This window comes from Triticum urartu, chromosome 7 (genome assembly GCF_003073215.2).
Source record: "Triticum urartu cultivar G1812 chromosome 7, Tu2.1, whole genome shotgun sequence".
Classification (NCBI taxonomy): domain Eukaryota; kingdom Viridiplantae; phylum Streptophyta; class Magnoliopsida; order Poales; family Poaceae; genus Triticum; species Triticum urartu.
Window position 1 is genome coordinate 568,355,236 of NC_053028.1, and position 9,490 is coordinate 568,364,725.

The following is a 9,490-nucleotide window of genomic DNA, read 5'->3' on the forward strand; positions in this document are numbered from 1 at the left end:
TAGTGCGAGAAACCAAACGGAGGCGATCGAGTCTTGTGGGGAAAAGTGCGCAAACCTCTGCAGAGTGTACAAACTGATCATGATTAGCCGTGTCCCCGGTTATGGACAACTTGAGTATCTAGTACTTGAATATCATGTGAATCTCATCATGTTACTTCTAATTAATGTTGTTGGGTTTTAATTACTTAATTGGGATCGGAATGCTGTCAACCATTCTCGATGTTTAACAACCACCATGATAGTTAAATAAATTTATTCCTTTGCAGTAGGGAAAAATTGGCTTTACGCAAAAACTGTAACCATAGAGCTTTCCACCAGCCATATATGCATATAGTATAGCTGTTTCATTCCATTACTCTCTATGTGTTACATTGCCAGCATATTCCATGTGCTGACCCGTTTTCGGGCTGCAACTTCTCATGTTGCAGACTTTTCAGACGACGAGTAAGATGTTTTAGGTCGTGGTTCTATACTCAGTGATGCCGTTGGAGTTGATGGACCCATTTATCTTCCGAGTCTTCCGCTGTTATCGACACTAGATGGCCTTAAGCCATGTTTATTGTAATAAGCTCTCTTTTGAGACAACGATGTAATAAGTGTGTGATTGCCACTCTGCTATAAATCCTTCGATGTACTGTGTGGTGTCAGCATTACTGATCCAGGGATGACACCTGAGCACAGAGCGCTTGATCCATTCGGGCCGGGTCGCGACAGAGAATGGTATCAGAGCACACGCTGACTGTAGGACACGACCACTAAGTTAAAGCCATAGATCACCATTCTCTCCTCATTTTCTAACTCCTCATCTTTTCTACTCTTTTAGGATGACGAACGTGAAGATTAAGTACGCCCAAACGGATGAAGGCACACCTTTTGGATTTCACCTGAAGGAAGTCACCAAGTACCTGAACATTGGATTACCAAGCTTCACGGGAACTTTCAACGCCACTCTGCCTGAAGAGGAGGGCTGGAAGATTCAAGCTCATGTTCCGGGGAGAACATTCGCGCCAATCACGAAACCCATAGATAGTGTTTTCAATGAACCAACCTGGAGTCTAGGAAGGAGCATGGCAGCCCATATCACCATAGGACGCATTGGAGAAGTTTATCAAGAAGACCTCAAGGACACTATCTACCAGATTTGCGGACGCCGAGATAAACAATGGGAGTTAGTCAGCACCAAGAAGGATAGGTCCATTGCATCTTTCATCCAGGAGTTAAACCAGCACATTCGACGCCACGAGAACTAGATGTGCAATGATATGGTAGAGTTGAAGAATGCGAAGGCAAGGATCATCGAGCTAGAAGGAGAACTGAAGTCTACACGCAAGGACTACATAGACGAGATCGTAGCTCTAGCAAGGCACAATGGCGATCTTAAGCAGGAGATTGAAGAACTCAAGAGGAAGTTAGCATCCCAGGAGGAAGACGAGTACGTCGCATGCCCGGACAACTACATCATCATCGACGACACCGATTCAGATCCAAGTGAACCCGACTTTGAAGACGAAGCTAGAGCAGATATCATGGAGTCTTCCACCGGTTCAAATTTCTAGATGACCACCAGATAGTAGTAGTATTCCCCCATGTAAACATTATAGTCGAGCACTTTTGCGATAGTTAGACCGTTTGTAAGCCCTTGATTGATTGAAGTGATTTTGTGTGCATTTGCTCATGTGCATAAGGGTAGTGTTTTCCCTTAGACCTCACTCTATTCTTAATTCTCGCCTTTTCTAAACCCTCAGATGCCTCCAAGACGTGACAATGGATTCCCACCGGAGCTTACTCAGTTGATCCAGCAACAGAATCAATTGATGCAGATGTTAGTCCAGAACCAGCAGAACAACAACAACAACCCACCACCACCACCTGTTGACCACTTAGCCCGTTTCCTTAGGCTGAACCCGCCGGTGTTTTCTAGTAGCACCGAGCCGATAGTAGCAGACGATTGGCTCCGCAAGATAGGAAGGGAGTTGACCACTGCAGGATGCACGGATGGTGAGAAAGTGAAGTTTGCCGCTCACCAGCTTGACGGACCCGCGGCAGCATGGTGGGAGAATTTCACAGCCACTTACCCAGTTGACACTGTCACATGGGATCAGTTTCAGCAAGCTTTCCGCACTGCCCATGTTTCAGCAGGAGCTATGGCCATAAAAAAGCGTGAGTTTCGCAACTTACGCCAAGGAGGAAGGACAGTTGGCCAGTACGTTGACGACTTCAGCAAGTTAGCACGTTATGCTCCAGATGACGTTGCTACGGATGCAGCTAAGCAGGAGAAGTTTCTGGAAGGATTGAATGATGAGCTAAGCATACAGTTGATGGTAGCAAGTTTCAACAATTACCAGGATTTGGTAGATCGTGCCATCATGATTGAAGGAAAGAAACAACAGATTGAGAACCGTAAGAGGGAGTATGGACAGGGGAAGTATAACTCTGGAGCCCAGCAGAAGCCCCGTTTTACCCCTAAACCGGGATTTCAGTTTCAGCACACCCATGGAGGAGGTAGCTCGCACAACCATAATGGCCACAAGAATGGTAATGGGAATGGAGGAAGCAACGGCTAGAACCGTACCATCCCATCGACCCCAACCAAGAGAGATCTGAGTCAAGTCACTTGTTTCAAGTGTTCCAAGACCGGACATTATGCCAATGAATGTCCCGAAGGCCAGCATGGAAATGGCAATGGAAGCTCTGGGAAGAAGCCAAACCCTTTCAATAGGGGACAGGTGAACCACATTAATGTGGAGGAGGTTGAAGATCAGCCCGATGCAGTAATTGGTAAGTTTTTGGTTAAGTCATTTACTGCACTCGTTCTTTTTGACACGGGTGCATCGCATTCATACATATCAAGGGGATTTGTGGATAAGTATAACCTGCCAACCCAAGCCCTTAGGTCACCCATGTTAGTAAGCTCACCAGGAGCGGAGTATATGGCTAGACGATGGTGTGATCGGTTACCATTAAGGATTGGTAACTATGTGTTTCCCTCAGACCTAATAGTATTGGAATCTCAAGGATTGGATGTGATATTAGGCATGGATTGGTTATCGAAGTATGAAGGGAACATTGAATGTGCTAGTAAGTCAATTTTGCTTACCACACCCGAAGGAAGAAGGATCAAGTATGTATCCCGGCATGTACCAAACTGGACACAAGTAAACTGCCTAACAGGAGTTGTGCAAGAAGAAGTACCAGTGGTAAAGGATTTTCCTGATGTATTTCCTGAGGAATTACCAGGCATGCCACCGGATAGAGACGTTGAGTTTTTGATTGAGTTATTACCAGGTACAGGCCCAATATCGAAGCGACCGTACCGGATGCCAGCAAAGGATTTGGTAGAAATTAAGAATCAGATTAAGGAGTTACTGGATAAAGGTTACATTCGCCCAAGTTCTTCGCCTTGGGGATCACCCGTACTTCTAGTGGAAAAGAAGGATGGATCATTAAGGATGGTTGTAGATTATCGGGGATTGAATGAAGTAACCATCAAGAACAAGTACCCACTACCAATGATCAATGATCTGTTTGATCGTTTGCAAGGAGCTAAAGTGTTTTCCAAGATCGATTTGCGATCAGGGTACCATCAGTTGAAGATTCGAGAGCAGGATATACCTAAGACAGCATTCACCACAAGATATGGACTGTATGAGTATACCGTTATGTCATTTGGATTGACTAACGCACCTGCCTATTTTATGAACCTGATGAACAAAGTGTTTATGGAGTTTTTGGATAAGTTCGTCGTAGTGTTCATTGATGACATCCTAGTTTATTCAAAGAATGAAGAGGAGCATAAGGAACATTTGCGTTTGGTTTTGGAGAAGCTAAGGGAACATCAGTTATATGCCAAGTTTAGCAAATGTGAGTTTTGGTTGAAGGAAGTTGGATTCCTCGGACACGTTATATCCGGAGAAGGTATAGCAGTTGACCCCACAAAGGTTGAGACCGTAACCGAATGGGAAGCACCAACAACATTTGGAGAGATCCAGAGTTTTCTTGGACTCGCAGGATACTACCGGAGATTCATTGAGAACTTTTCAAAGATTGCAAAGCCTATGATGGAGTTGTTGAAGAAGGATACTAAGTTCAAATGGACTGAGAAGTGTGAGGCTAGTTTCCAGGAGTTGAAGAAACGTTTGGTTATCTCACCAGTATTGATTTTTCCAGATCAGACCAAGGATTATGAGGTGTATTGCGACGCTTCACGTCGAGGACTTGGAGCAGTGCTTATGCAGGAAGGAAGAGTTGTTTCGTATGCTTCACGGCAACTGAAGCCTCATGAGTTGAACTATGCCACGCATGATTTGGAGTTAGCAGCCGTAGTGCACGCATTGAAGACGTGGAGACATTTCCTCATTGGAAATCATTGTGAGGTGTACACGGATCACAAGAGTTTGAAGTACATTTTCACGCAGAAGGAGTTGAACCTCAGACAGAGGAGATGGTTGGAGCTCATCAAGGATTATGACATGAGATTGCATTACCATCTTGGAAAAGCTAATGTAGTAGCTGACGCATTGAGCCGTAAGAGCCATGTCAATACCCTAATGACGGGGAAAATACCTAAGGAGTTAGCAGAAAACCTTCGTGAGCTATGTTTGGAAGTAGTTCCGAGAGGCTATGTAGCAGCATTGGAGATTCAGTCAACATTAATGGATAAAATCAGAGAGGCTCAGAAATCTGACAAGGAGATTGCTTCGATAAAAGAGAGAATGAGCAAAGGAAAAGCAAAGGGATTTCGGGAGGATGAGCACGATACCCTATGGTTTGAGGACCGTGTTTATGTGCCCAATGACCCTGAGATCAGGAAGTTGATTTTGCAAGAGGCACATGATTCATCATATTCGATTCACCCAGGGAATACCAAGATGTATTTGGATTTGAAGGAAACATTTTGGTGGACCGGAATGAAGAAGGATATTGCAGCATATGTAGCAGTTTGTGACGTTTGTCAGAGAGTAAAGGCAGAGCATCAGAAGCCAGCAGGATTGTTACAACCATTACCGATACCCGAATGGAAGTGGGATAAGATAGGCATGGATTTTATCACAGGACTACCCAGGACGAAAGCAGGCTATGACTCGATATGGGTAGTAGTTGATCGTTTGACAAAGGTAGCACATTTTATTCCAGTTAAGACCACTTACACCAGTGCTAAGTTGGCAAAGATATACATGACTAGGATCATTTGTTTGCATGGAGTTCCGAAGAGTATCGTATCAGATAGAGGAACCCAATTTACCTCAAAGTTTTGGAATCAGTTGCATGAAACTTTAGGAACCAGACTAGAGTTCAGCACAGCTTTTCATCCGCAGACAGATGGACAGACCAAGAGAGTCAATCAGATTTTGGAATATATGCTGAGAGCTTGTGCACTAGATTATGGATCTAGTTGGGACGATAACTTGCCGTATGCGGAGTTTTCTTATAACAACAGTTACCAAACCAGTTTAAAGATGACACCTTTCGAAGCTTTATACGGAAGGAGGTGCAGGACACCGTTGTCATGGGACGAAGTTGGAGACCGTCAATTCTTTGGTCCAGATTTGATTAAGGAGTCTGAACGGAAGGTTAAGTTGATTTGCGATAGGCTCAAGGTAGCCCAGTCCAGGCAGAAGAGCTACGCCGATTCTAAATGCAAGGAGCCAGTTTACGAAACCGGAGACAGAGTTTATCTTCGAGTATCCCCACTTCGAGGAGTTAAGCGCTTTGGAGTTAAGGGAAAGTTAGCACCGCGTTTCGTTGGACCATATAAGATTTTGCAACATATGGGAGAAGTCGCTTATAAGTTGGAATTACCAGAGGGACTGTCAGGAGTTCATGATGTATTTCATGTTTCTCAGCTGAAGAAATGTCACGCCGAGATGGCGGAGGTACCGCTAAGAGATACCGTGCCGCTTGAAGCGATTCAGTTGAAGGACGACTTAACATATGAGGAGAAACCAGTCAAGATTCTCGATTATGCCAGTAGAGTTACTCGCAGCAAGGTTATCAAGTTTTGCAAAGTTCAGTGGAACCACCACTCAGAGGATGAAGCCACCTGGGAAAGAGAAGAAGATTTGCTCAAGGACCACCCTCACCTATTTTCTAGCCAACCCGAATCTCGAGGGCGAGATTCATCTTAAGGGGGGTAGGTTTGTAACATCCCCAAATTTGCAATTTGGAATGTTATACACTAGATCATCATGCATATCATATTTTCTTGCATTTTGGTTGATCCTAGAAATTTCACGCAACTCAAGGACCTTCGGAGAGAGTTGGAGATTTCGTTATTTTCATATTTGAGAGTTTTCTCGAATTTGAAAAGAGGATCATTTGATTTATTTATTTCATCTTCAATTATTTTTCCAATATCAAAATATGAGAGAGGGAATCATATGACTTTCCCAAATTTAGGAAAAATGAAGATTTAATAAATAGATCAAATTTTGGTTTTGTCGGAGTTTTGTTTGCTTTTATTTGGATAGGGAAAAATGCATGTTTTAAAAATTGCATTTTAGGTCCGGAGAAAAGTTCATTTTGTTCGACTCATTTTTAGGAGTCGGGGAAAATTTACTTTAGGTTTTTCGGAGTTTGTTTAGTTTCTTTTTCTTTTGTTTTCTGCGCGAAAACCAGTTAAAAAAAAGGGAACTCCCGTAGGCCAGCCGGGCCAAAGGCCCAGCCAGCCGCCACCCCAGCCTCCCTGCGCGCGTGCGCCAGGCGCAGGCCGCCGCCTCGCCTCGTCCTAGCCGAGTCCAGTTGGACTCTAGGCTAGCCCCCTTTCCTTGTTTCGTTTTCCTTTTCCTTCTCTTTTTCTTGCCCCCTACCCCAAGTATCCTCTCCCCTCACCAATATAAATACCCCAACACCCCCCCTCCAAATCATCAAACCAAACCCCAAGCCCTCCACCGCACCCCCCCCCGCGCCCTACACCACGCCACCCCACACCTGCGCCGCCGCACCTTGCCCACGCTGCCGCCGCCCTACGCCACGCCGCCGGAGCCTCTCGCCGGAGACCTCGCCGGAGGTTTCCCGCGTCTCTTTTCCTCGGATCGTTTTCTTCTAATCGTTCCGATTCTTTTCTTCTCCTCTGATTCATTTTCTAGATCGGTTTTTCGTTTCGGTTTTCTTCTCCGAAACCCTAGATCGAATTCGTTTTCTTTTCCGATTTAGTTGCCTTTGGACCGTTCGCCGGACCGTTCGTCCTAACGAACGTGATCACCGGATTCTTCTAGGTTAACGAACGTCCGTTCGTATAACCGTTCTTCTTTTTCTTCTCGTCGGATTTATTTCGCGATCGCGATCTCAGATCCGATCTTCGTTCTAGTTTATCTTCTCGCTCGTTTATCGGAATCAGGTGATTCAAGCGCCTGGAGTTTCGTTTCGAAACCGCCGTTCCGTCTAATCAACTTAAACAAGTTTTTGCCCCGGTAAAATTTGACCTAGTTTCAACTTGCTAGAACCGAGTTGTTTTCTTCCGCCGTTTGTTTTCCATTTCTTTGTTCGGTTGGTTCTTTCTTTGCAACCGGAGTTCTTAAGTTGAACTTTCTGGTTCGTTCTCTTTTTCGAGTTTTACTTGTGCATTAGATGAGTACTTATTGTGTGCTTGTTGTTTGTCTGCATTAGATCACCCGGATTGCGCCGCTTGTTACTTCGAAACCCTAGGACTCGCGGATCATCAGCAAGGCAAGTAAAACTTTGATCATACCTTTTCTACAACCCAGTTTTATTGCATTAGATCAATCCTCACACATTGCATGATTAGGATCTAATTAAATTGTGGGATGGGAAGTAGATGAGGTAGTACCTATCACCTGTATTATTATTATGAAACCTTTGGGAGTTACTTCTACGTTTGCTTATTATGCCATGCTATGCTAGTAGACGTGGATTGGGTGAGTGATATCCATGACAGATGTGAGTTGATAATTTTAATGGTTTATCTAAGGTGGCAACTTAAACACACATCTGGGTGGATTGAGGCACCTGATGTCTATCAGGACTTGCCTGTTTTTTTGGACCGCCACCCAGGCTCAAAGGGATCATAAGATCTTTCATGCTAGAAACTTCCGTGTGCAGCCACAAGCCATTATGGGCTCTGGCATAGTTGACTAAGTTGTGCGAACTCTTACGGGGTGGACTAGCAGATGTAGGGGTTGTAGGTGGTACGGTCTACCCCACATGTAAGGTGCTAGCGCTTCTGAAAGACTGTGTCTCGGTCATCCGTCTTCTCAAACACCATGTAGTGCGAGAAACCAAATGGAGGCGATCGAGTCTTGTGGGGAAAAGTGCGCAAACCTCTGCAGAGTGTATAAACTAATCATGATTAGCCGTGTCCCCGGTTATGGACAACTTGAGTATCTAGTACTTGAATATCATGTGAATCTCAACATGTTATTTCTAATTAATATTGTTGGGTTTTAATTGTTCACTTAATTGGGATCGGAATGCTGTCAACCATTCTCGATGTTTAACAACCACCATGATAGTTAAATAAATTTATTCCTTTGCAGTAGGGAAAAACTGGCTTTATCCAAAACTGTAACCATAGAGCTTTCCACCAGCCATATATGCATATAGTATAGCTGTTTCATTCCATTACTCTCTATGTGTTACATTGCCAGCATATTCCATGTGCTGACCCGTTTTCGGGCTGCAACTTCTCATGTTGCAGACTTTTCAGACGACGAGTAAGGTGTTTTAGGTCGTGGTTCTATACTCAGTGATGCCGTTGGAGTTGATGGACCCATTTATCTTCCGAGTCTTCCGCTGTTATCGACACTAGATGGCCTTAAGCCATGTTTATTGTAATAAGCTCTCTTTTGAGACAACGATGTAATAAGTGTGTGATTGCCACTCTGCTATAAATCCTTCGATGTACTGTGTGGTGTCAGCATTACTGATCCAGGGATGACACCTGAGCACAGAGCGCTTGATCCATTCGGGTCGGGTCGCGACATCATGCCTCCTATTTATGATGATTATATTGATGAAAGTGGATTTGGAGAGGTCATGACTTTATTTAGTGATGAATCCACTATTTCGGAAGAGGTTCCAATTGATTATGAGAACAAAGTTGCTATCTATGATGATTATTGTGATGACATGTATGCTATAAAGAATAATGATAACAATGAAACTTGTCATCATGATTTTAGTTTTCAATTGGATTATGCCTCACATGATAGTTATTTTGTTGAGTTTTCTCCCACTATTATGAATGAGAAGAATTTTGCTTATGTGGAGAGTAATAAAAATTCTATGCTTGTAGATCATGAAAAAAATGCTAGTTATATTGTTGAATTCATTCATGATGCTACTGAAAATTATTACGAGGGAGGAATATATGCTTGTAGGAATTGCAATAATATCAAGTTTCCTCTCTATGCGCTTAAAATCTTGAAGTTATGCTTGTTTTGCTTTCCTATGCTAGTTGATTATTGTTCCCATAAATTGTTTGCTCACAAAATCCATATGCATAGGAAGTGGGTGAGACTTAAATGTTCTAGTC